The sequence below is a fragment of the Bubalus bubalis genome, chromosome 10 (assembly GCF_019923935.1).
Source record: "Bubalus bubalis isolate 160015118507 breed Murrah chromosome 10, NDDB_SH_1, whole genome shotgun sequence".
In the NCBI taxonomy this organism is placed as follows: domain Eukaryota; kingdom Metazoa; phylum Chordata; class Mammalia; order Artiodactyla; family Bovidae; genus Bubalus; species Bubalus bubalis.
In genome coordinates this window covers 44,067,125-44,095,008 of record NC_059166.1, presented here as the reverse complement: position 1 = coordinate 44,095,008, position 27,884 = coordinate 44,067,125, and the positions used below count along the sequence as shown (strand labels likewise).

Here is a 27,884-nt window from a genome sequence, read left to right as displayed (position 1 = left end):
AGAAGAAGTAAAGCTCTCACTGTTTGCAGATGACATGATACTGTACATAGAAAACCCTAAAGATAGTATCAGAAAATTACTAGAGCTAATCAGTGAATTTAGCAAAGTTGCAGGATACAAAATCAATATACAGAAATCACTTGCATTTCTGTATACTGACAATGAAAAATCAGAAAGAGAAATTAAGGAATCAATCTCATTCATCATTGCAACAAAAAGAATTAAATATCTAGGAATAAACTTACCTAACGAGACAAAAGAACTATACACAGAAAGTTATGACACTAATGAAAGAAATCAAAGATGACATAAACAGATGGAGAGAGATTCCATGTTCAAGGGTAGGAAGAATCAATATTGTGAAAATGACTATACTACCAAATGCAATCTACAGATTCAATGCAATCCCTATCAAATTACCAATGGCATTTTTTCACAGAAAAATTTCACAGTTCATATGGAAACACAAAAGACCCCGAAAAGCCAAAGCAGTCTTGAGAAAGAAGAATGGAGATGGAGGAATCAACCTTCCTGACTTCAGATTACACTACAAAGCTACAGTCATCAAGACAGTATGATACTGGCACAAAAACAGAAATATAGACCAATGGAACAAGATAGAAAGCCCAGAAATAAACCCATGCACCTATGGGTACCTTATTTTTTACAAAGGAGGCAAGAATATACAATGGGGCAAAGACAGCCTCTTCAATAAAGGGTGCTGGGAAAACTGGAAAGCTGCATGTAAAAGAAAGAAATTAGAGCACTTTCTAACCCCATACACAAAGATAAACTCAAAATGGATTAAAGACCTAAGTGTAAGACCAGAAACTGTAAAACTCTTAGAGGAAAACATAAGCAGAACACTCGATGACATAAATCAAAGCAAGATCCTCTATGACCCACCTCCTAGAGTAACGGAAATAAAAACAAAAGTAAACAAATGGGACCTGATTAAACTTAAAAGTTTTTCTCAGCAAAGGAAACTATAAGCAAGGTGAAAAGACAACCCTCAGAATGGGAGAAAATAATAACAAATGAAACAACTGACAAAGGATTAATTTCCAAAATATGCGAGCAGCTCATACAGCTCAATCCCAGAGAAACAAACAACCCATTCAAAAAGTGGGAAGAAGACCTAAACAGACATTTTCCCAAGAAGACATACAGATGGCTAACAAATACATGAAAAGATGCCCAGCATCGCTCATTATTAGAGAACTGCAAATCAAAACTAAATGAGATATCACCTGACACCAATCAAAATGGCCATCATCCAAAAGTCTACAAACAATAAATGCTGGAGAGGGTGTGGAGAAAAGGGAATACTCTCGCACTGTTGGTGGGAATGTAAATTGATACAGCCACTATCGAAGACGGTATGGAGTGTCCTTAAAAAACTAGGAATAAAACCACCATATGACCCAGCAATCCCACTCCTAGGTATATTCCAGGAGGACACCAAAATTGAAAAAGAAACATGTATCCCATTGTTCATTGCAGCACTGTTTACAATAGCTAGAACATGGAAGCAACCTAGATGTTCATCGACCACTGAATGGATAAAGAAGTTGTGGTACATATACACAATGGAATATTACTCAGCCATAAAAAGGAACACATTTGAGTCCGTTCTGATGAGGTGGGTGAACCTAGAACCTATTATGCAGAGTGAAGTGAGTCAGAAAGATAAATATCGTATTCTAATGCATATATACAGAATCTAGAAGAATGCTACTGGAGAACTTACTTACAGGGCAGTAATGGAGAAACAGACATAGAGAATAGACTTATAGACATGGGGAGAGGGGAGGAGAGGGTGAGATGTATGGAAAGAGTAACATAGAAACTGACATTACCATGTGTAAAATAGATAGCCAACGGGAATTTGCCGTATGGCTCAGGAAACTCAAACAGGGGTTCTGTATCAACCTAGAGGGGTGGGCTGGGGAGGGAGACGGGAGGGAGGTTCAAAAGGGAGGGGATATATGTATACCTATGGATATAGGGGCTTCCCTTATAGCTGAATTGGTAAAGAATCCACCTGCAATGCAGGAGACCCTGGTTTGATTCCTGGGTCAGGAAGATCCCCTGGAGAAGGGATGGGCTACCCACTCCAGTATACTTGGTCTTCCCTTGTGGCTCAGCTGGTAAAGAATCCGCTTGCTATGCAGGAGACCTGGGTTCGATCCCTTGGTTTGGAAGATCCCCTGGAGAAGGGAAAGGCTACTCACTCCAGTATTCTGGCCTGGAGAATTCCATGGACTGTATAGTCCATGGGGTCGCAAAGAGTTGGACATGACTTTCACTTTCACTTTCACTTTCATGGCTGATTCATGTTGAGGTTTGACAGAAAACAACAAAATTCTGTAAAGCAATTATCCTTGAATAAAAAAATAAAAAGAAAAAAGAATGTTGAAAATGAAGTGCAAGAATTGGGAACAATCAAAGAGATTACAGAAAAGAGAAAAACCAAAGCTAACCACATACATACCCTCTGGAATTATCTCTTTTGTCTTTGGTAGGATTCACACATTAGTCCATTTGTTCATTAATACCATAATCATTCTTGAGTACCTCTAGCTCAGGCTCAGAGATGAACAGGAGAGCATAGTCCTTGCCATCAAGGAGCTTAAAAAGGAATGGAGACATTTAGGTGAGTGATCATCTGGGGAATAACAAAGGCCATGACTGCAGAAGTGTGGGACGCTGTCAGTTACAAAAGAAGCAAACCTAACCCAGATCAGGGAGGGGGTCTGAAAAAGTTCCCAGAGGAACTCTCCAATCTGACACCTGAAGGATGAGTTAGCCAGGTCAGGGAGAGGGGAATGAATGACTGTGAATCCTGAGGTGACAGTGGCTGGTGCAGTCAAAGAACTGAATTTCAGGGCAGCTGAGGAGTAGAGCAGGGGAGGAGCAGTAGCAAAAGAAGAGACTTTGGAGGGAGCAGCATCCTGAGCTACCTTAGAAGCTGTAATTGAGCTTCATCCTAAAATCAGTGGGAAGCAGGGAAGTGACATGGCGAGGTTTCCATGTTGAAAGGTGACTCCCTACATTGTAGAAATGACCTGGAGAAGAAGGAGATTGGCAGCAAGGAGACCAGGTTGGGGAATGGTGAGAGACAAGGAAAGCTTGGACTCTTGTTTCATCTGCTGAAATGGAGTCAAGATGACAGACGTTCATAGAGCAGTGATGTCTTGAGAAGACAGAGTCTGGACAAGTTGTAGCACATTACTTCTCTCTGGAGAAGGGAATGGCTACTCACTTCAGTATTCTTGCCTGGGAAATAACATGGACAGAGGAGCCCAGCAGGCTACAGTCCATGCAGTCATAAGAGTTGGACACAACTGAGCAACTAAACCACCACCACTCTGTCACCTTACTTGCACATGCTTATTTTGCAGCATGCAGAGGTCTTTCCTGCAGGGTATCATACCACCCACTGTTACATACATGCTTGCATCCAGTCAGCAAATATTAATCACCTGCTGTATTCCAGATACTGTCCAAGATGGTAGGAATACAGCATAGCACAGGAAACAAGATTGCTGCTCTAGTGGAGATTCCCATTCTGTTTCAGGAATACAGACTATAAACCTTCCCCAAGGTAATTTCAGAGAGTTATGAGAGCTATACAGGTAATAAAATGTAGCAATATGTTCAGGAGGAGGACAGTTATAGGGAAGTGTGTAGAGAAAGGTCAGGTAATGCCTGATGTAGGGAAGAAGGACCTCACCAGGCTAAGGGAAGGGCCTTCCAGGCCAAGGCAAAAGAGGGTACAAGCACTGAAACAGACAAAGTGGATAGTGGACTGGCCTGCAGACTGAAGTGACTGGGAAAGGGGGAAGAAAAGGAGGATGAGTAAGAATGAAGAGAGAGGACTAGGCAGGGCTTTGTAAGCCTGAGTAAGAACCTTGGGTTCTATTCTGAAAGCAATGTGAAGTCCAAAGGAAAGGTGTCAAGCAGGAGAGTGATGGTAGGGAAAGTGGTAACAAGAATTCTGTTTCAACCATGTAATGTTAGACATGCAAGTTGGATAAAAAGGTTCAGGTGCTGAGTGGATAATTGGAAATGGAAATCAGAGAGGAAGTCAGGGCAAGAAAAAGAGATTTGGAAGCCTTCAGCATATGGGTAATAGAAGCCATAGACCTGGGTGTGAGTGTAGTTGGAGAAGAGAAGTCCATGGTTGAAGCCTTGGACCTCACTAACATTTTGAAGGGGAGTCAGCCAAGGCTCTGGGGTAGGGGAGTGGTCACAGGTGAGGTGAGAAAGCCAGGTGAGTAATCAGGACAATGTGACGCTACTGAAGCCACAGGAAGAAGTCGTTTCATGGTGGAGCTGGGCCACTGAGTCAGGTGGTACTGAGACATCACAGAACAGGAAAAGAGAAGATGAAGCGTGAAACTGAGAAGATCAAATTCTTGGGGATTTTGATAAAAGCAGTTTATTTGAAGTAACACAAAACCTACTTAACACAGGCTAAGGATGGAATGAGAAGTGAGACAACAACACTAGCAAGTCTAAACAACTCTTTTGAGGATTTTCTTTCCTTTGAAATGGGGGCAGAGAAAGGGAATGGTACCTGGTGAAGTTATAGAACCAACAAAGGATTTGAAGATGGGACATGGTAAATGTGCTGGGATGCCAGGGGTCCTGGAGAGACCTTGATGTCACAGGAAGAGTAAGGGTAAATTCAGGGACAGATTCCTTAAGTGAGAGCATGGGTGTAGGATCCAGAGCTCAAGAATACACATTGATTCCTGGTAGGAGGAGGAGGAGCCGACAAGATGCCCAAGGATGGGGCTCATCACCTCTGTGTCTGCAACAAAGAGGTTGAGAGTAGAGAACAGCCAAGACTGAAGATATTTCTTGGGAGACCCTATGAAAAGAAGGGTCTAGATTCTACATTTGTTTGGGATTTTTCCCACTTGTCTGGAAAGATGGCAGACATTCTCCATCACTGGTCCCAGTCTTTGGGTCTTTTCCTATAGGCTGTGGGAAGGGAAGAGCCCAGCTGATAACCAGGTTGTATGTTACACTGGCTTCCTCTTTCCTGATGTTCAGTAATCAGACTGCCTCCCAAAAGCCAGCGGCAAGGGGAATTGGACAAAGAGTGTTGGTGATTTCTTGGTAGTTCATGGTCAGTAAATAAGCCATGAAGGTGTAAGCCTGAGTCCACTTCTTGACCTTTCCTTCTTAGGCCAGTTATAAGAGAAAGCAGCTCTGGAGTTGAAATGTCTCCTTTTGGTATTGTAGGGATCAGCAGCTGAAGCAGGTCAGCTTAGTCAGGGCTATATTCTATCCCAGGCAAATGCTGTCCATCTTCCCAGAAGGATATTTTAAATATTATTATTGTCAATGGTTGGGGAAGGGAATGATAACTCATTCTAGTATTCTTGCCTGGAAATTTCCAGGGACAGAAGAGCCTTGTGGGCTACCATCCATGAGGTCGCAAAGAGTCAGACACGACTGAGCACACACGCACACACACACACACTCACCCTGTCAATGGTAATGAGCGCCAATCATTCCCTTCATTATCTCAGGTTAGTGACACATGACTAACTCTGTGTCATCTCAAAACATCCCCCAGGTGAGGGGGTGGTTTCAAAAAAAAAGGAAGTGAACTGTGTCTGGTTTCATTATGAAACTGGGACCTGTATCTGTCCTCCTGCCGCATGGGCAGGACACAGCGCAAAGCAGAAATCTTGAAATCTCTTCCATCACTAAACATCCTCTTGTCTTAGATAGTTCTCAGTAGGAGAAATAAATAAACATGGTAAATATTTATTCTGAGTTTCCTCTCTGAATTGACCAAGCAGATTTCAGTGCAGCATACACAGGGAGCCAGTTCCTAAAGGGTCGTTTTGTATTGAGTTAGTTTTCATCTTGACTGCCCTCTGCTTTGTAAGCCTAGTACAATTTAAGAATTACCAAAAAATCTCTTGAGCACAGTTCTCTTTCATGTGTTCTTTTGTTACTGAGGGGATAAACAGAAGGAAAGAATTAAAAAACAACAACATCAAGGAATTCAAGCTGAGAGACTTGACATTTAATAATAGAAATCAGTGTCAAGACCTATGGTTGTATCCAAATAAAGAAATCAGCTTCACAAATAGAAAATGCAGGAAGTAGAAGGCAATAGCAATATATGAAAAATCCTCATAAGACTTACTTTCCACAAGCTCAATCCATCAGTGATGGGAAGGAGCTGCCCAAAATGTTAACGAAATCGTGGTTTGCACTGTAGGACTAAGAAGAGGGTAGATAGTTCTGTCTGCTCATCACAGTTTAAATGATGCTGAATTTGAGATCACATTTTGATGGATATATTGGCAAATGTATTGTTGACTATTGTGTGGTATTAGCTTTAAATGATTGTTTTTTAATGGAGAGCTTTTTTTTATTTTGAAAGACAATGGCTTGAGACAACGATAGAAAATTTGAAACCATGTCCCAAGTGACATTAGAAGAAACTGAAAACAATTACTTGGAGAAAAGACTTGGGATAATATAGAAAGATGGAGCCATGACTGTTCCCTAACATGTGTATGGGTGTTATCCTTGCTCCAGTGACCCTGGAGGGCAGACCAGTATTTTTAGGTTATAGGGAGGCAGATTTGCCTGAGAGAGAACTCTAATGATAGATGCAGTGATGTTGTGCATATAATTCCCCAAAATGGAATTGACTGTTTCGGAAATAGTACCTTTCTTCTCACTGGAGGAATTTAATCAGAATCAACCACTTGGTGGTCAAACCTTTAATGGTGGATTGTACCATCTAGCCCTTAAAATGCCTCTCACCTTGTGATGGTGTTGATGGGTGTTTATTTCATGGAACGTGTAGGTTTGCTTTTCATTAACCATCTAATGCTCAGAATTCTCCAAGCCAGGCTTCAGCAATACATGAACTGTAAACTTCTAGATGTTCAAGCTGGTTTTAGGAAAGGCAGAGGAACCAGAGATCAAATTGCCAACATTCGCTGGATCATCGAAAAAGCAAGAGAGTTCCAGAGTTCTGCTTTATTGACTATGCCAAAGCCTTGACTGTGTGGATCACAATAAACTGTGGAAAATTCTGAAAGAGATGGGAATACCAGACCGTCTGACCTGCCTCTTGAGAAACCTATATGCAGGTCAGGAAGCAACAGTTAGAACTAGACATGGAACAACAGACTGCTTCCAAATAGGAAAATGAGTATGTCAAGGCTGTGTATTGTCACTCTTCTTATTTAACTTATATGCAGAGTGCATCATGAGAAACGCTGGGCTGGAAGAAGCACAAGCTGGAATCAAGATTGCCGGGAGAAATATCAATAACCTCAGCTATGCAGATGACACCACCCTTATGGCAGAAAGTGAAGAGAAACTAAAAAGCCTCTTGATGAAAGTGAAAGAGGAGAGTGAAAAAGTTGGCTTAAAGCTCAACATTCAGAAAACTAAGATCATGACATCTGATCCCATCACTTCATGGCAAATAGATGGGAAACAGTGGAAAGAGTGTCAGACTTTATTTTTTTCGGCTCCAAAATCACTGCAGACGGTGATTGCAGCCATGACATTAAAAGACACTTACTCCTTGGAAGGAGGATTATGACCAACCTAGATAGCATATTAAAAAACAGAGATATTACTTTGCCAACAAAGGTTCATCTAGTCAAGGCTATGGTTTTTCCTGTGGTCATGTATGGATGTGAGAGTTGGACTGTGAAGAAAGCTGAGCGCCAAGGAATTGATGGTTTTGAACTGTGGTGTTGGAGACGACTCTTGCGAGTCCCTTGGACTGCAAGTAGAACCAACCAGTCCATCCTAAAGGAGATCAGTCCTGGGTGTTCATTGGAAGGACTGATGCTGAGGCTGAAACTCCAGTACTTTGGCCACCTCATGCGAAGAGTTGACTCATTGGAAAAGACCCTGATGCTGGGAGGGATTGGGGGCAGAAGGAGAAGGGGACGACAGAGGATGAGGTGGCTGGATGGCATCACCGACTCGATGGACATGAGTTTGGGTGAACTCTGGGAGTTGGTGATGGACAGGGAGGCCTGGAGTGCTGCGGTTCATGGGGTCCCAAAGAGTCGGACATGACTGAGTGACTGAACTGAACTGAACTGAACCATCTACTGGATTAAAACAATGAGCTATGCAGGCCAAGTAAGAAGAGGTGGCCACTTCTCCCATGCTGCTGTCAGTGCATGAGGATAATTTGATGAAATAAATATCTATGAAATATTTTAGTGTTTTTGAAACTTTGGCTGCAAAATATGAAAAGGTCTTTTTCTGGTCGGTCCTTATCTCAGGGAAGCAAAGAGAAATCATTAACTACAGATTGAGCACAATGAGCTGCCACCCTGTTTACTTCTCCCTCTTCCGAAGACGGGGTGCTTTAGCAGGGAGCTCTGGAGAGAGCAGAAAGCCCAAAGTTGGTGGAGTTCATTAACTCTACGCAAAAATATTGGTGCGATCCATTGTTACTGTTATAGAGGATAAACCTTCAGGATTTTGAAGCTTTGAGCCCCAAATTTGGGAATTTAAAATCTAAAAATGAGAACTTTTAAAAACAGATGTTGGTGATTAAAACTGGAAACTTGCCCCATCCTTCACTTTTCTTCTCGTTCAGTTGGTATCAGTAGAATTACCACCCCCATCAATAGATAAAAGGACTGAAAAACAGGAAACAACATCAAATAGTTTTAAATTACTTTGGGAAACTCCTGAAAGTGGGTGTAACATGTATGGGCCTTTAAAAATGAATCATATTTATGCATTTGATGTGCAGCTACTTAATTGCTTCTCACCGTTCACCCTAACGTTCATTGGTATTTGTCTCTTCCCGACTACGCTTGGTCCTTCCTTGATGTGTCTTAACTGCTGTTGGGTTGGTTCCCGCTGGTACCATCAAGTTGTTAAACTAGCTGCTGGTGAATATGTCACAAAGTATGTAGGAAGAAAGAAACCACAAGAGATGAAAGAACTGGGTGATTTTTTTTTTTAGTGAAGATTTTTCTCAGTTAGCCCATAGCAAGATCCTGATGTATTTGGCTGCAGAGAAGCTAGATGGGAAAACATTTAGCTACCCACTCTCTGCATGATCTCTCCAAAACAACAGTGAAAGAAACCTTTGTTGAATAAGCACCTTGATATTCTGAAAGCCCCTTGCAGCCACCTCAACTTCGGTCAGTGTCTGCAACATCAGAGTGTGTGATCCCCTGGTGCCCATCTGACCTGGCCCTAACCTGTGTGCAGCTTGGGGCAGGGGCACAATTGAAACTCACGTGCCATACATTTAAATATTAGAATGTTCTAAATCAAGCTAATAAATAGACTGGGTGTATGAAATGTGTACTATCCTTTACCATGACACAATGGCCTTTCAGAGGCCAGCTTTGAGTTTAGAATTTACAGTCTCCTTGGAGTTCCCACCTGGAACCTGGTGGTTCAGGGAGAGCTGGTGCACAGCCTGCTTCTTCACTATTGCCCCTTGTCCTCCCATCCCCTGACTGCATCCTACTTACAGGGGCCTGGATGCATGCATAGGGACCCCCCAACCCACTCAGCCAAGGTATATCTGCATTTCCTTAAACAGTTGCCACTTGGCTGTTTTAGTCGCCATACAGGTGGAGTAGCCCACTCTAAAGAGGATGGAGAGACTTCCCTGACAGTCCAGTGGTTAAGACTTCAGCTTCCAATACAAGAGGTGCAGGTTCAATCCCTGGTCCAGGAGCAAAGATCCCATATGCCTCATGGCCACAAAAACATAAAGCAGAAATAATATTTTGACAAATTTAATAAAGACTTAAAAAATGGTCCACATCAAAAAAATATATATCTTTTTAAAAATAAAATAAAAAAGAGCATGGACTAGGGGAAACTCCTGCATTGGTGCTAGAAGCTCACCTGGGTGGGAAACTCTGAGGCACTGAATAGCAGGGAGGGTCATGAGTTTGAGGTAGGGTCAAGGGCAAGGGTTTCTTGGCCTGGCTTTTGGGGTTGTGCTGCCCATGGGAAAGCTCTGTGGACCCTGCTGTGTCTCTGTTCCCTCATGGTGGCGATTACTTCCCTCCACACAGAGGTGGCTGCTGCTTAGACTCCCAGGGCCAGAGTGAGTGGGTGCACCTCCAGGAGGTGCCCTGTGCTTCTGGGCATGGCACGCGCAGTGACAGGCTCGGTTCTGAGGTTTCAGGAAAGCATTTTACCTCAAGTTTGTGGGTCCAGCTTCTCCTTCAAGCTTTGTTCTTGTTCTCCTCTGCATCCTCTCCTTGATGCTCACACCTGCATCTCTAATTCGGGACCCAGATTTGAAAACCGCTCTTGTTAGCAGACTCACAGACATAGAGAACGGACTTGTGGTTGCAGAGGGGGAATGGGGTGGGGGAGGGATGAGGCGGAAGTTTGGGATTAACAGATGCAAACTACTGTATATAAAGAATGGATAAGCAACAAGGTCCTACTCTACAGCACAGGGAACTATATTCAATATCTTATGATAAATCATAATGGAAAAGAATATACGTATGTATATATATGTGTGTGTATGTGTGTGTGTGTGTGTGTATATATATATATATATATATATATATATATATGTATATATATATAGGCTTCCCTGATAGCTCAGTTGGTAAAGAATCCTCCTGCAATGCAGGAGACCCTGGTTCAATTCCTGGGTCAGGAAGATCCACTGGAGAAGGGATAGGCTACCCACTCCAGTGTTCTTGGGCTTCCCTTGTGGCTCAGCTGGTAAAGAATCCGCCTGCAATGTGGGAGACCTGGGTTTAATCCCTGGGTTGGGAAGATCCTCTGAAGAAGGGAAAGGCTACCCACTCCAGTTTTCTGGCCTGGAGAATTCCATGTAGGCTTCCCTGGTGGCCCAGATGGTAAGGAATCTGCCTGCAAAGCAGGAGATTTGGGTACCATCCCTGGGTCGGGGAAATCCCCTGGAGAAGGGCAAGGCAACCCACTTTAGTATTCTTGCTGGGAAATCCCAGGGACAGAGGAGCCTGGCGGGCTGTAGTCCATGGGGTCACTAAGAGTCAGACACAACTGAATGACTAACACTTGACTTCACTTCATGGATAACTGAAGCACTTTGCTGTACAGCAGAAATTAACACAACACTGTAAATTAACTATACTTCAATTTAAAAAAGACTTTTTAAAAAACTGCCCTTGTTTACAGTTCATCACCCAGCCCCTCCTCTTGCCCTCTATAGAATAAGAGACCTTCTTAATAAAATTGCAAGAAATTCGAACACTTTGTGGAAATAAAATTGCAAGACCCCTGATACCTGAAGATTGTAAATTAAAAGTCCTGTGGGTTGTGTGCTTCTCAGTTTGGCCACATTCTCAGTCACTGACCAAGCCACTCACCCTCTCCATTCCTCTGTCTGCATCTACAAAACTGTAATAACAATTCATGCCTGTTTCTGGTACTTCAAATGGATGTTTTCAGGACAAATTTCTAAGTACATATACAAAGAGTACGAAGAGCAATCAAAATAACTCATCACACCCCCTTCCCGTAGAACTTCATCTAACTTTCCAAGAGCTTTTTTGTATTACCAAGAAATAGGATTCAAATTTCCCTAAGTTGACAGAAAAGTGTGAAATCTGTTTCTAACAGATGTTCCCCGTGATCCCCCAAATGTAAACATGTTTGCGAGATGATCGTAAGACAACCTGTTTACACAGGGAAGTACTTAAAAAAGCAAACACAAAAGCATCACCCAGAGCAGTCATTGTGATCAAAGTGCCTCAATTATTAGGGTGTAAAGGGAACTGATGACTCAACTTAGCACCACCGCGGTCTCCAGATTTCAGTTTCATAACAAGAGTTTCTTTTCAGGAATATTCTTCATTGACACACAAATCCGATTTTCTTTCTAAAATGTTTCTCGATTTTTGTCAAACCGAAATGACAGGATCCCTTCAAAAGATGACTTCGATACCTGTATGATGCTCACATGAGAGTCATGTGGATATACTTTGCCATGGAGAGCTGGGGTTTTCACTCCCCGGGATCTTGGTTCCCAGAACAGGGACCAGGTCTTCTGCCCAGTGACTCCTGGCTCGCAGCTCCTACACCTCCCCAGTTAGTCAGACGCAGCACAGAAAGTCCAGACTGCATAGTGGTAGGAAGTAACTTTCTGAATCAATCAAAGGGTGATATTTTGATCCTTTCACATGCATGGGTATTCTGGGCAAGTGCATGCTTCAATCAGTGACTCATGGATCAATATGCAAAGTAGGTCTCTGACTGCTGGCTGGCTGAAAATAAGTTTTTAAACCTGAAACAAAATACAGTCTAATAAAGAATAAAATTAGAACTTGTGTCAGGTTTAGCAGTTTTTTGGGGAAATAATCACCACTGTCCCTCAAAGTAATGTACATTGGGAGGCTATCCTGAAGTGGAAAGCTGTAGGTAGACGTGTCTCTGTGAAAACCTGTAAGAAGTCTAGCCTAACAGGAAGGTTCTCTTGTAAAGGTTCATTCAAAACTCCTTTAGGATGTGGTTTCCTACACAAGCGAAACTTTAAATTCTTTCACTCTGGGGATGGTGATGTCAGACTCTGTGGCATCTGTTTTTACCTAATGATGCCCACTTGAACAGACAGACCTAAGGGGACAGGCTGAGGACTTGTCTTTCTAGCGTCACTTCTGTGGACATAGGTTCATGTTTCACCATGATCCTGCAGTCCCTGCAGTACAGATCATCGCATGATTGTCAGCAAGAGTAGGAATGCCACTAAGACTATGGCCCCCAGACAGGAGTATCACCCAGGGAGGAGGGACTGCTGGTGTGGGCTCTTGGTATTTGCACTGCAATTTCAGTGCTGGGTTTGTGTGCTAACATCTACCTCTGCTGTTTTAGAATACTTAAGACTCCAATTCACATACACACCAAAACACACACACACACACAACCAAGCTTAGGATTGTGGGATAAAAGGTTATAGGATAAAAAGGTCAATGTACAAAAATCAGTGTTATTTCTATAAACTAGCAATGGAACGCTCTGAAAATAAAATAACTCTCTTTACAACAACATCAAAAAGAATGAAACGCTCAGGAATAAATGTAACAAAATAAATGCAAGATTTATACACTGAAAGCTATAGAACACTATAGAAAGCAATTAGAAGACCTAAATAAGTGGAAGACCTCCACTATTCATGGAGCAGAAGATTTGCCGTTGTTAAGATGGGAATACCACCAAACTGATAAACATATATATTCAACACAGTCCCTATCAAAAGTTCAGCTAGCTTTTTGCAGAAATTGACGGGCTAATTTTTAAAAATTGAAGTATTGCTGAGTTGCAATGTTGTATTAGTTTCTGGTGTACAGCAAAATGATTATATATATATATATATATATGAATATGAAAAAGAAGCCAGTGCTCTGCAATAACCTAGAGGGGTGGGATGGGGAGGGAGGTGGGAAAGAGGTTTAAGAGGGAGGGGACATATGTATACTTATGGCTGATTCATGTTGTTATACAGCAGAAACCAACACAACATTGTAAAGCAATTATCCTCCAATTAAATATAAACTAAAAATTTTTAATGGTCCACATGAAAAGAAAACAAAATTGAAGAACTCAGTTTCTGATTTCAAAACATACTACATAGCTACAGTAATCAAAACAGCATAGTCATAGGATGGACAGTGGTATAGAATCAATAGTCTAGAAATAAATTCTCAGGTTTGTGGTCAGAGTTTTTCAACAAAGATGCCAGCACTATTAGATAAGAAGGAATAGTATTTTCAACAAATGGTTCTAGAATAACTGATATTCACATGCAAAAGAATAAAGTTGAACTCCTATGTTATACTACATACAAGAACTCAAATTGGATCATAAATGTAAGAGTTAAAACTATAAAACTCTTAGAAGAAAACATAGGAATAAATCTTTGTGACCTTGGATTAGGCAACAATTTCTTAGACATGACCAAGTACAAGATAACAACAACAACAAAAAATGGATAAATGTAATTTCATAAAATTCTTCTATGCTTGAAAGGAAACCATTAAGACAATGAAAAGAAACCCCCAGAATGGGAGAAGATATTTGCAAAACATACATCTGATCAAGAATTTGTATGCAGAATATATAAAGAATTCTTACTAGTTTACAGTCAAAAGACAAATAATCCAATTAAGTAAGGAGCAAGAAATTAAAATAGACATTTCTCCAAAAAAGACGTACAAATGGCCAGTAAGTGCATGAAAAGATGCTCGGCATCACGTGTCACTGAGGCATGCCCAGTTGCTCAGTCATGTCCGATTCTTTGAGACCCCGTGGACTGTAGCCCATCAAGTTCCTCTGTCCATGAAATTTTTCAGGCAAGAATGCCCGAGTGGGTTGCCATTTCCTCCCCCAGGGGATCTTCCCTACCCAGGGATCAAACCGTGTCTCCTGCGTCTCCTGCATTGGCAGGTGTATTCTTTACCACTAGTGCCACCTGGGAAGCCCTGTTAGTCATTAGGGAAATACAACTCAAAACCACAATGAAATAATCACTTTAGCCCACTAGGATGGCTGAAGATAAAAAGAAAATCGTAATAATAAGTGTTGGTAAGAATGTGGAACACTTCTTATATTGCTGATGGGATTGTACAGCTGTTTTGGAAGACAGTTTGACAGTTCCTCAAAATGGACATGAGTTTGAGTAAATTTCTGGAGATAGTGAAGGACAGAGAAGCGTGCTGGAGTTCATGAGGTTGCAAACAGTTGGACACGACTTAGTGACTGAACAACAGCAAAGTGTTAAATACAGTTACCAAATGAAATGCTTAAGATGTGTTGTATATGCAGAAAGAGTGAGATTTATTTTAAGGCATTGTCTACCATAGTCATGAAAACTGTTAAGTCCAAAATCTGCAGGCTGGGCCACCTAAGTTAAAGACTCAGGCTGGAGCTGATTTGCACTTCGTGTCTGAAGCTGTCAGAATTTCCTCTTCCTTGGGAGAGGTCAGTCTTTTTCTTAAGGCCTTCAACTGATTTCACCCATTTTATCTAGTGTAATCTACCTTTACTCAAATCTACTGATATAAATGTTAGTCTCATCTAAAAATTACTTTCACAGCAATATTTTGACATTCTTGGCCAAATGTATGGTACCAGGGCATAGCCAAGTTAAAAATAAATTAGTCATCACACCCAGTATTTACACTTCCAGGTATATTTCCTAAAGAATTGAAAATCATATGTCTACATATATCCAGCTCTACTTAAGTGCTCATAGCAGCATCATTCATGATGGCCAAAAAGTGGAAACAAACCAAAGGTCCATCATCTAATCAATGAATCAACAGAATGTGATACATACACACAATGGATTATTATTTAGCCATAAAAAGGAATGGACTAATAATACATATTACAACATGGATGAAGCTTGAAAACAGTATACTAAGTAAATCCAGATAGAAAAGGCCACATAGTGTATGGTTCCATTTATATTAAATGTTTCATTTATATGAATAGGCAAATCCATAGAGACAGGAGTTAGATTAGTGCCAAGGGCTGGGAGTGGGAAGGGGATGTAGGAAGGAAGAAATGTGGAGTGATTATTAATGGGTATGGGATCTCTTTTTAGGGTGATGAAAATGTTCTGAAATTAGATGGTAGTGGCAGTGGCATGTACATCTCCATGAATAAACTAAAAGCCATTGAACTGTACACTTCAAAAGTATGAATTTTATGGTATGTGAATTAGATCTCAATTAAGTTTAAAAAGATACTTAAGACTGCAAATATAAGTGGTCCTGACTGCACAATAAACAGCATCAAGCATTGCTTCTAAAGTGTAGAATGTATGCTGAGTCCCATTAATGAAGGGTTAGAGGGGGAACATGGGAACCACTATATACTAGGCACCTTCTGTGTCTCCCAGGTGGCACAGTGGCAAAGAATCCACCTGCCAATACAGGAGACACAAGAGGCATGGATTCGATCACTGGGTCAGGAAAATCCCCTAGAGAAGGAAATGGCAACCCACTCCAGTATTCTTGCCTGGAAAATTCCACAGACAGTGGAGCCTGGTGTGCTACAGTCCATGGGTTCGAGAAGAGCTGGACATGACTAAGCACAGCACAGCATTCTGTGTCTCAGGAACTATGCTTATCAGCTCATTCAATCACCCTTAAAAAAAAAAAAAAGGAAAAAACCTATAGGTTGGTGTTATCATCCCTATTTTTTCATATTAGGAAATTGAGCTTTCCTTCAAAATAGTTGGCCGGGGACTTCCCTAATGGTGCAGTGACAAAGATTTCACCTTCCAGGTGGATGATTTGGGAGAGTAGCATGGAAACATATACAGTACCGTAGGTAAAGTAGACAGCTAGTGGGAATTTGCTGTATGACACAGGGAACCCGAAGCCGGTGCTCTGTGATAACCTAGAGGGGTGGTATAGGGAGGGAGGTGGGAAAGAGGTTTAAGAGGGAGAGGATGTATGTATACTTATGGCTGATTCATGTTGTTATACAGCAGAAACCAACACAACATTGTAAAGCAATTATCCTCCAATTAAATATAAACTAAAAATTTTTAATGGTCCACATGGAAAAATACGTTAAAAATAATAAAAAATAAAATAGTTGGCCTAAGTCTGTCAACTTAGTAAACTGGGATTAGACCCCCATCTGTCTGTCTTCAGGCTTACCATCTTCCCATTGTACCTACTGCTTCCATAGGAGAAACCCTGTCCCAACTGGGCAGAGACTGCAGACCCTGTTGCTTTGATCCATGGACAGGTTAATCCCACGGGGCAAAGATAAACGGGAGAAGGGTGCTTTTAGAGGAAAAACTAATAAGTTAAATACAAAAATCAAGATTGTTACTTTTATGGTAAAGAAAGAAGATGAATTTTTTTTTAATTATAAGAGTTCACAAAGGACCAAAAAGGAAAGAGACAGGATAGAGAGGGGAGAGCAGGATCTATGATAGCAAATCCAAGAGCAGACCCCAAGACCATCCAGGGTAAGGCAAGTCCAGGAGAGACGGGAGAAGTCGAGTGTTCCCAGAGCAGCTGGCTGGCTTGGGAGAGGCACGGCTGTGTTCGCGGTAACTGACCAGAAGCCTGGTAGGGGTGTTCCTGAAGCCAAAACAAAAAAGGTCATTTTTCATCGAGACTAGAGTGACACCAGAGGAAGTCACCTGGGATGCTCCAGCGACTAGGATCCAATACAGAGACCCACGCACAAAGGGAACTGTTGTTGAAGCTCATTTACAGCAGGGGTTTTTAACCTGGGGTCTGTGGATTCTTAGGCTTCCGAGGGCCTTTGAACCCCTCCTGTTACATGGAAAGGTTTGGCGTTTATTTGTGCATCTTTTTATGAGGAGAGAGTTATTAGGTTTTTAAAGGGCCTATGATGCACGAAAGGTTTTAAAAAATCAGCCTAAGTGTTTCTCTTAAAGTGCCAGGCTCATTTTCTGGCTGTGTGGTAGAGTGTGTGAAATGGTCTGGCACTCCTAATTTTTGGAATAAAAATGAATTCTTAGCGAATGATCTCACTGCCTGCAGTGCTGTCTGCTTCTGTCCTGGCATTTGATAGAACTTGTTAGGGGATTAGGTAAGACAGGATGTTGGTACATTTGAGGTCATTAAACCAAGGAAGGCGGAAAAAAGAGATATCTTGCTAAGTATATTGTGGAGTTGAACTAAATGCTGAGTAGCTAAGAGATGTTGTGCCGACATTTTTGAACCCTTAAGAGTAGACTGAGGTGGAGGAGAAAGCTCCACTGCATTAACAAATGCAGTGCATTAGTTAATGCCTGTCTTTGCAAGAAATACTGTTTTACTTGTCCTTTTACAGAGGAGGTGTGGAAGGTTGTGGTGTTCTAGGTTGTGTAACATTTTTGTAAGTGGATACAACTAGTATGAACTTCCCAGGTGGCTCAGTCCTAAAGAAGCTATCTGCCAAGAAGGAAGCAGTAGCTAGATCCCTGGGTAGGGAAGATACCCTGGAGAAGGAAATAGTAACCCACTCCAGTATTCTTGCCTGGAGAATTCCATGGGCAGAGAAGCCTGGCAGGCTATAGTCCGTGGGGGTCGCAAAAGAGTCAGACATGACTTAGCAACTAAACAATAGTGTAGATCTGAGAGAAACAACAGAAGTTGCCTTTCACCTAGTAACCAGCATTCTCACAGTTCTGGTTTCAAGACTAGGAGAATAATGAAAAATATATTACAGGAGACCTCATGTGTATGAAAGGTTTTGTTGAATGAAGTGCTGCCCCTCCCCCTCCTTGCTACCCAAAAGGTTATTTTCCACCTGTCTTTTCCTTCAACTTTTTTCTGGTGTGCCCTTTACTAACTTGACTGGCAGCCTCAGTCAACATACATGCCCATCTCTACTCCTGCAGAGAGCTTAGTCACTGACTGCCTGATTTCCTGGATGTCTTTGACCTAAGGATGGAAAATATGGTACATGAGCCCTAAATGCCACTTCAGAATCTGCTTTGGGTGTTTTTCTATGTGGGCATTATCAAGGTCATGGTATTCTTCAAAGATCAGGACCCAGAGGAAGATACCTGCGCGTATATATCTTCACTGCCATGTCTTATGATAGAGGATAGGTGTCCATTTAGAAAGATGGTAAGGATAACCCTGTATGCGAGACAGCAAAAGAGACCCAGATGTATAGAACAGTCTTTGGGACTCTGTGGGAGAGGGAGAGGGTGGGATGATTTGGGAGAATGGCATTGAAACATGTATAATATCATATAAGAAATGAATCACCAGTCCACGTTCGATGCATGATACAGGATGCTTGGGGCTGGTGCAATGGGATGACCCAGAGGGGTGGTACAGGGAGGGAGGTGGAAAGGGGGTTCAGGATGGGGAACACGTGTATACCTGTGGCGGATTCATGTTGATCTATGGCAAAATCAATACAATATTGTAAAGTAATTAGCCTCCAATTAAATAAATTTAAATTAAAAAAAATTCACCTGGAGAGAATAATCTGGGTCATTTTAAAATAAGAAGCCTGATAGTATTTTAAGAAACTGCAATATGAAAAGAATTTTTAATTCTAGTATACTTCATGAAATATAACCATTTTAGTGCTAAAAAGCTAATCAGCTTTTTGCAAAAATATCTAAATGGCTGAAGGACCTGTAATTTTGTCACTTTACTTTGACATTTTACTGGTAGCATGTGGAAAAGTGGACCTGTTTGCTTTGGGGAGAGGAATATAGTTTCCCCAGAGTGTAGTGGATAGCAGTATTGCAGAGGAAAGGGGTAAGCTTTGGAGTCAAACTGGCATGGATACAGATTACATGTCATCCCCTCTTATCTCCTCCAGTGTGACCCTGGGCAAGGCACGTTGCCTCTCTGAGCCATGGTTCTCTCATTCACTCAGTAGGCTAATAATACTCATAATATTCCTAACACAGTTCCTAGAATGTGGAAGTTTTGAGTCATTAAAAAGTATGATTATTACTATGCATAAGTAGAGGCCAGTATTTATATTCTAAAGCTACAGAAACCCCCGGTATATTTTGGATTGGGTATTTTCTTTTATACTGAAGTATAGTTGATTTTTTTTTTCAGGTATACAACAAAGTGATTCAGATCTATTCTTCTCAGATTCTTTTATAGGCTATTACAAGATACTGAATACAGTTCCTTGTGCTATACAGTAAATCCTTGTTGGTTATCTATTTTATATACAGTGGCGTGTACATGTTAAGACTCTTAATTTATCCCTTTGCCCCCTCCCCTTTGTTCAGATTGTATGTTTTTAACACTTGTTTCTTTTTAGCTGCTTCTTTTCAGAATTGTCAGTGGCAAGTTGTTCTGACTGCACTCTCCTTTTAGGGGTGCAAATCTGAACAAGCTCTCCACTATATTTTGGGAAGGTAAAACCTTGAGTATCAAAGAAGTGAATTTTCTAGCTGGGGTTCTCCAACTAGAGTAACTTGGCATCTGAAATGTGTAAGTGGAAACTTTCAGAAATGTTTTATCTTAATTAATTTTCTCCATCCTGTCTGAAGTGGCTGCTCCCCAGTTCTTTCTCTGTTGCAGGAAAAAAAAAAGCACATTTCTTCATATCACCTTCCCATGCCAATAGAACAAAACACGAAAGCCACAAGACCTATGATTCAAAGGTCTTCTGCCTCATACAAGTGACTGTTGAAATTCTGTTTGAAATGTATTTTCAAAAAAAAACTCACCTCTGTAGTTTCTTAAAAAAATAACGTCGATGGACCCCTTTCTTTTCAAAGCCTTTCTGGTCATAAAATAGTATGTGACTACTCTCTTTAGTATTTCTGAATATGAATAAGGACTCCAGGGCCACTCACAAGTTAGCATGTTTATTGCTAAAGCTGTCACCAAATTTCTGGTAATATTTTTATACAGCATGGGACCAGCAGAACATTTGAGATTTAACCTTTTCCAGCAGATGGTAGTCTCAAAATGGAATTTGTAATTTTAGAATTAAGTTTTGAACTCTCATCTTGTTTTCTGACCACTGTAATTTCTCTTTCTATTCAATTCAGAGGGAAAGAGTGATAGAGTGTGTGTGTGTCTGTGTAGATGGACATTTTTTATTAACCTTAAAAACCAATACTGCGACTTTGCACAGAAGAACCAGAGTGGCATTTTGAAGCTCCTTAAAGTCAGATTGGCTCAATGGTATTATCCAGGTACAATCCCATTGTGATGCTAAGCAAAATCAGGTTATTTAGCTTGGTGACTCTCCTCAAGAGAAATAATATAAATACAATGGAGATAATTAGCTTAAAAACACTGTATCCCAGAGCATAATATCTCTGTCCTCTTAAATTTTGGCAGACCTGGATTCTTGTTCAAATAAGAGCAGAAAACAGTTGTTGAATATTTTGTCATGTTTTCTTATTATCAATCTGAATCCCAGTAAGGTAGGAAGAGGTGATCAGAATAGGAGAAAATTGACAACTGGACACAGGAAGCAATATTGGAAATTGGAAAATCATTAAACCAAACCACTTTTATGTTTCTTAGAAATAATGTAGCTGGTATTAGATTTGGGATGTAGATAAAAATATTTCCACCTGGAGTTGCCTGAGGGAAAGCAAAGAGAGCTTTGCTCATCAAATCTCATTCAAGCCACTGTGAAAATTTTAGCTAAGAGTGAAGCTGTAGAGTAAAAGAATGCAATCAGCCTTACTTATACAAGAAGTACCTTCTAGAAAACCTGATCATTTTACAGCTAATTGGAATAAATGTTCCCTTGCCCACTGCTTGCAGCTGGAGACCTGCTTGTACTTTTTTATGACTATTGCTGTAATTAAATAACCATTTACTTTTTCTTAGCTGAAGAATGCAGGTCCCACTGACTTTTTATTCTAAGTAAATTTAAGTTTGTGCAAGAGGGAATTTCTTACAGATCATTTCCCTTCTCTGGGATATGTGACTTTACTTGTAAGTGAGTGAACAGTAACCATTCAGATATCCCTTTTTTAAACTTTCCCCCAGCTTCTCTAACAGTAAATATGAAGAAACGAAAAAGCAGTGCTTTCACGCTTAGTGTAGCATTACCATATCTCCTCACCCACCTTTTCCTAAGAGCAGTCTGGTGAGCCACGTCAAGATTTTGTGAGGTCTTTGGGCATCAATCTAGCCGAGAAACACCACGAGAGCAGGAAGTGTCCCTGGTGATCTCATTCACCATTGTTTCAAGACACCTAAATGGTACCCAGGAGGAGGTCAGTAAATGCTTGCTGAAGAGATGATTATGTATTGTCCTGTGAGCTTCTGGGGTCCAAAATACTGCCTAGAAAGCTAGTACATGAGGCAGCCTAGAGCCACACTATTTAATAAGGTACCCACTGACCAGGTATGCCTATTTAAATGTAAATCAATTTAAATTGATTAAAATTTAAAATTCAGTTCTTCTGTCTCACTATGAACTTTTAAGCTCTTTGGAGTTCTTAAAGAACTTTAAAAAACTTTTAAGTTCTCCATAGCCACGTATGGCTGATGGCCACCATTTTGGACACCACAGATACTGAATATTTTCCTCTTCATAGAAAGCTGTGTTAGATAGCCCTGGTAGAGTATCATTCAGTTCAGTTCAGTTCAGTTCAATTCAGTCGCTCAGTCGTGTCCGACTCTTTGCGACCCCATGAATTGCAGCACGCCAGGCCTCCCTGTCCATCACCAGCTCCTGGAGTTCACTCAAACTCACGTGCATCGAATCGGTGATGCCATCCAGTCATCTCATCCTCTGTCGTCCCCTTCTCCTCCTGCCCCCAATCCCTCCCAGCATCAGAGTCTTTTCCAATGAGTCAACTCTTCACATGAAGTGGCCAAAGTACTGGAGTTTCAGCTTTAGCATCATTCCTTCCAAAGAACACCCAGGACTGATCTCCTTTAGAATGGACTGGTTGGTAGTAGAAGCCAAAGTTAGTGGCTCCAGCCCTTCTGAAGTGAGATTCCCATGTAACCATGATGTTCACTCACACTACAAAAAGTAACCCTTTTAGATCTCCCTGCAATACTGTAGGAACTCAGTCAGGAAAGGTGGGTGGCCCACAAAGGTGCCATCTCTTTGAAACTAGTAGTCCAGCAACAGTAGGGCTGTTCACCAGACTGACATTCCCAGGGGTCTACACATATTTGGCTATACTAGTTGTTAGAATAGTGCAATATTTTACCAGTTACTAAAGAGCTACTGTTTTAAGCCCTTCCAGGACCTCCTTGCTATGCCCCGGAGGCCCTGGCTGTTCACCTAGGATGTCCCCAGCCTCCCCTTAATCCAGCAAAATGAATTAATGCCCGTCGCATCCCCAGGGGTGAGAGGCTGCTCACCACCCCATCCCAGTACTGCAGACTGTTACCTGTTGACCTTGACCTCCAGGGGAGACTGCTTCCTGAGAGTCATTGTTAAGAGTGCCCCATCCCTACCATGGCCAAGTCCCTGATCACAGAACCATTAGTCTCAAGAAGAGTTTTAAAAGCATCTTATTCAACTCCCTCATTTTACTGAGGAAATCACGTCCAGAGAGTTACTCAGTGGATTTTTGGCCATTTCAAAGATAAAACTCTAACTCAGTTTTGGTTTTTTGGGGTTTTTTTTTTTTTGTTGTTGTTCATTTGTTTTGTTTTTGCTGTTGTCAGTTTCCTTAACTGTGAAATGGGGATTAGTATCTTTATGCCTTGCAAAGTTGTTAGTAAAAAGGACAGTGATACCCAGCATTTTATGTATGTGTTAGGAGTTTGCGAAAACTCTCCTGTCTGCCATCTCATTCGATCTTCACAGGAGCCTGTGAAAGGCATTGGGCTCAGAGGCGATGAATGACCTGCCCTTGATAGCAAAGCTGCTCTGAGTTGCAACCCTCTAAGTCTCTTAGGGCTTAGGAGACTATAAACTCTCTCGTAAATGTAACATAACAGAACCACATGGCATTACTAGTTTTAAGCTTGTGGTATTTTGCAGTTCAAGATTTACTGACATTGAAAGTGTAATTTTATTCAAGCAATGGGTTTTGTTTTGTTTTTGTTTTTTTACAGACTTTGGTTCAGCATTAAAATAGAAGTGGGCTGCTTCAAAGTACGTTCTTTAAATGAGAGAATCCAAATTTGTAATTAGCTTTAAAAATGCAGTTGTGCAATTTGAGTAGCTAAAGAGCTTGTGGCTCAGATGCTTTAGCATCTGCCTACAATGTGGGAGACCCGGGTTCGACCCCTGGGTCAGGAAGATCTCCTGGAGAAGGAAATGGCAACCCACTCCAGTACTCTTGCCTGGAAAATTCCATGGACGGAGGAGCCTGGTAGGCTACAGTCCATGGGGTCGCAAAGAGTCTGACACGACTGAGTGACTTCAATGTCAATGTCAATGTCTGTTACTAGGGGTGGCTTATTTTTTTTAATTCTCTCCTCCTCCCAAGTTATTAGGCCCTTTGGAAAAAACAAAGTATGTTCTTTGAGGGTGAGTGGTCATCTCCTCTCAGTTCAGTTCAATCATGTCCAACTCTGCGACCCCATGGACTGCAGCACGCCAGGCTTCCCTGTCCATCACCAGCTCCTGGAGCTTGCTGAAACTCATGTCCATCGAGTTGGTGATGCCATCCAACCATCTTATCCTCTGTCATCCCCTTCTTCTCTTGCCTTCAATCTTTTATTATCACCTTATTTTTCTCATCCTATAGGACTGGTATACTTAGAAAATTAATCGTATACCCTATTGTGGCAAAGAAAAATCACTTAGAAGTCCTTCTACCCACTTGACACCTAATTATCAGGAGAATGCTATTTTAAGTATAAAGAAAAGCCGCAGTGGAGGAAATGGTCCACTTCTTGATACATCTTGGGTCTTTTGATAGATTTAATGGAAGCACCCCTTAGTTTTTGAGAAGATTGTTGAGGAGATAATTTAATTCACTCCTAAAATAAAATTAAATTTATACCCCCCTGTTTTTCTATGAACTGCAGCCATTATATTGTGTATACTAAACTGTGCAGAAACTGAGTTTCTAGATGAGGGCAAGAGTGGGGTTATTTCATTCCATGTAACAAAATATCTCTTCCATTTTCTTTATCAGTGTATGAAAACTATGTCCTTCTCTACATCAATTGTAGTAGTAAATGGCAATTCACTCCAGTATTCTTGCCTAGAAAATTCCATGGACAGAGGAGCCTGGCAGACTGTATAGTCCATGGGGTCGCAAAGAGTCAGACATAGCTGAGCAACTGAGCACACACACACACACACACACACACACACTACATCAATTATCCCTCAAGGTTAAATACATAAAGGGCAGAGAGAAAGAAGGTTTATTAGAAAAGGCTGTAAATGGAGAGGAACTTGGAGTTGTGAACCCTGATTTAGCATTACTAAACTTGTAGTCTCATTTGGGAAGAATATATTTGTAGGTTTGGTAGTTTTTTAAAGTATATGTGTGTCTTTGTTTTTCTCTGTGTGAACAGACTCTCGGCTCTCAACTGTACTGAGATACAGCCTCCCTCGTGTCCCTATAAGACCTTCGACGTGTTTACAATTATTTGGACTCTTCTTGGACTTTATGCTATTTTCACTGCTTCCTACAGATGGTACTGGCGGTGCCAACAGGAAAACGTCTAAGGGTAACATTTGGATTTATGGCTTGACTAGGAGTCACTGAGTCTTTGGACTATCTTGGAGTCATTCAAGACATTAGGCTCGAAGAGATCTTTGAAATTGCAAACATTTAATTCCTCCAGACTAACTAGGGGAGAAGGGGGATTGATGAGCAAGCACATGCTTTCGAACTTCACCACCCCCAGTTTCTGTACCAGTGCATTACATGAGATAAAGCATGTAAGGCCCTCGGCACTGGAGTTGACACATCGTGAGCACTTGGGAGGGTTAGCTGTGATTATTGGCTTGTCTGATTTAATTTTATCTTCACGTCTCTTTCTGCTACCTGATGGCCATTCTGAAGAGCAGTCGAATGTCCAAGAAATAGGAAAATACCCAATGCAAGGGAAATGCAAGGCTCTGGTCTTCCAGAAACAGAATTAATCAGTGCACAAGGGAAAATGATTGTGTTTTTTTTTTTTTCACGATGATGTCAATGACTTCCATACTCCCTCCACGGAAGAGGGGCAATTCCTCCCTTATCCAGATCCAACTCTGTCCCATCTAATGAGGGCCACCTGATGGTAAACTTACCTTATTCCCATTTCCCTCTTTATTATGTGAAAAACAATGAGCTGCTCATTATCATCTGTGTAAGAAAAAAATGCAATCTAAATGTGGTTGTCCCTGATTAGAACTTTGTTAAGGTATGTGACGGGCAAGTGCGTTTCTCCTGTGCCTTCAATAAAGTGGGTAACTAAATAAATTAACCAAAACTCATGCTGTGGCAGGAGTGTAAATTGGTACAGTTTTTCTGAACAGTCACCAGGACCCTCAAAGCTCACTCTACTTGACCCCACAATTCTTTTTCTAGGACTCTACCTAGGAAAATACACAGACATTCAGGTGATTTGATATTCAGATACATCTGTCAAAGTGTCATCTGCAATAACAGAAGAAAAGAAAACAATATGTCATTCCCCAAATGAGAGAAATAATGAAATAAAACACTTTTCTACACAGACATTGAAAAGCATGTTTCTGAAGAATTTTTAATAACTTGAGGAAATGTTTATGTTCATATAATATTGAATCAAAAAGGAGAAACTAAGCTCTATTTTTGTGTATCTGAAAAGAATACCAGTCCACAATCCCTTGTCTCCAGTACTGAATGCATTTGGTTCAAACATCACAAAGCTCTCTTGGTGACTTGTTTGGTAGAAAAATCTGACCTGAATTAATGTGAAGCTCTATTTTTTCTGACCAAATAAGAATATGCATCTATTTTGCTGCAGAGATATCTAATGTGTGTGATTACGGGGTGCTGCTTCAGATTCTGATGGGGCATCATACAATAAATGGTAGTTTAGCATCATAATACTCTTTAACACCAAGCAGTTCTGAACTCTGAAGTGTATCTGGCCCAGGAGTTTCATTTAAGGGGTCATGAGCCTATACAACAAAATATCATGAATGATTTACCAGTGTCAAGGTTGCAATTGATGTTTATTTTTTCTTGATTCTTTTCCATAAATTTTTCAGATGTTCTATAATAAGCATGTATTAATTTATCCTCAGGAAAAAATAAGGACTATTATTTTCTAAGAAAACATATTTGAAGTATCAGAGGATCATCTCATTTCAGTTGGAATCCTCAAATTTATCACTTGCTTCAAATTTATCACAACTCTTTTTGTTGTTGTTTAGTCGCTAAGTCATGTCCGACTCTTTGTGACCCCACGGACTGTAGCCCGCCAGGCTCTTCTGTTCACAGGATTTCCCAGGCAAGAATACTGGAGTGGCCTGCCATTTCCTTCTCCATTGTTTCCTGTATCTTCTTGTTAATATAGCCAGGTGTGTCTTTTGAACCAAAGTGTTCTGATTTGTTGAAAGAAAATATTCAGGAGATGAAATAGAGAGATAGCTGTCTGGATATGTCCAAGCTGCTTTGGGGTTCAGAAGAGCACCCAGTGAGGGATGTGTTTTACCTGTGGTGAGCCCTAGCATTGATACCTGGATTATTTTATCCTGTTCTATTTAGCTGGACTGGTCCTGAGGCACAGGAAATTAGAGGTCATGAAATCGGAGGATGGGGAGTAGCAGGTTTGCAGGAGAGAGGGGACAACATTAACATGCAAGGTTTCCTGTGCTAATGGACAGTCTTCCTCCCCAATCAGGTGGATGCTCGCTGACCTGTCACAAGGTGGCCCCGCAAGGTTTTGGGGTCCATGTCTGAATGGATTGCTGTAGCCTTCTCTTCTCTCCCTTCGCCCAGTTCCCTGCATCCTAAGACTCGAAGCCAGCACAGGACCTGGAAAAATTACATGTAAGTTTTGACTAAGGTTTCTTTCCTCCAAGCAAACAAGGCTAAGAATTTTCTGAGATGATAATAACAAAGTGTCTTGAGAATTATCATTGAGGAAGGGCACAGGGTTTAGACTCTGCCTATGGGTGGTTCCCTAACTCGGTGGATCTTACCCATTATCATGCTTCAGAATCGCCTGGAAGGCTTGTGAAAGTCCAGCTTGCTGAAGCTCATGCCCAAATTACTGGATTCAGGAGATCTAGAGGCCTCTGAGAATTTACTTTACTAACAAATTTCCAGGTGATCCTGATGAGGCTGGTCCAGGGACCCCACTTTGAGAATCACTGCTTTAACTCAAGTGTGACTGAAAGGAGGAATGATAAAGGTAGAAATGTGTATGAAACTAAAATGAAGATATTAATGCTGTACTTAATACATGAACTCACCTCTCAGAAAAGAGACTTTAAGGGTCTTCTCGACACTGTCACCTTTGAAAGTCCATCCAAGTAGATGCCATTATTCT

At 41.2% G+C, this 27,884-nt stretch overlaps 1 protein-coding gene across 6 annotated transcripts in view; it reads left to right on the top strand.

Moving 5' to 3' along the window:
• BACH2 (BTB domain and CNC homolog 2) overlaps positions 1 to 27,884 on the top strand; it is a 391,493-nt gene that overhangs the window by 200,640 nt on the left and 162,969 nt on the right. The window contains exons 1-2 of one of the 6 annotated variants that reach the window (XM_044924300.2): positions 23,758 to 25,082; positions 27,234 to 27,382. The exons of 4 other annotated variants lie outside the window; for them this stretch is intronic. The gene's annotated coding sequence lies outside the window, so the exon portion shown is untranslated. Of the gene's footprint in view, positions 1 to 23,757; positions 25,083 to 27,233; positions 27,383 to 27,884 lie in introns of those variants that run through there. One more of the 6 variants, XM_044924299.2, reaches the window with a different exon arrangement.